Below are 527 nucleotides of genomic sequence, written 5' to 3'. Positions count from 1 at the left end.
TAAAGCAAGTGCTTGGCTCTTCTGGAATTCTCATGGCTTGGTAGATGTTGAACAAAACCTCTTTCTTGTTCACTCTCAATGTTAACTCGCCCTTTTGAACATCAATTAAAGCCCTTCCCGTAGCTAAGAATGGTCGACCAAGAATTAGTGGGACTTCTTCATCTTCCTCCACATCTAACACCACAAAATTAGCAGGAAAAATAAATTTATCCACCTTTACCAATACGTCTTCTATGATTCCACGTGGATACTTGATGGATCGATCTGCTAGTTGCACAGAAATGGTTGTTTGTTTTATCTCTCTAGGTCCCAATTTCTTGCAAATAGAAAGTGGCATTAGATTAATGCTAGCACCAAGATCACATAAAACTTTATTAAAAAATAAATTTCCAATAGTGCAAGGCAAAGTGAAACTCCCTGGATCTTTTAACTTTTAAGGCAATTTCTTTTGAAGAATAGCATTGCATTCTTAAGAAAGTTTCACTGTTTCAAACTCCTCCAACCTTCTCTTCTTGGAAATGATGTCT

The sequence above is a fragment of the Juglans regia genome, chromosome 4, assembly GCF_001411555.2.
Source record: "Juglans regia cultivar Chandler chromosome 4, Walnut 2.0, whole genome shotgun sequence".
Lineage (NCBI taxonomy): Eukaryota > Viridiplantae > Streptophyta > Magnoliopsida > Fagales > Juglandaceae > Juglans > Juglans regia.
The sequence above is the reverse complement of the archived record's forward strand: the minus strand, read 5'-3'. Positions refer to the sequence as shown.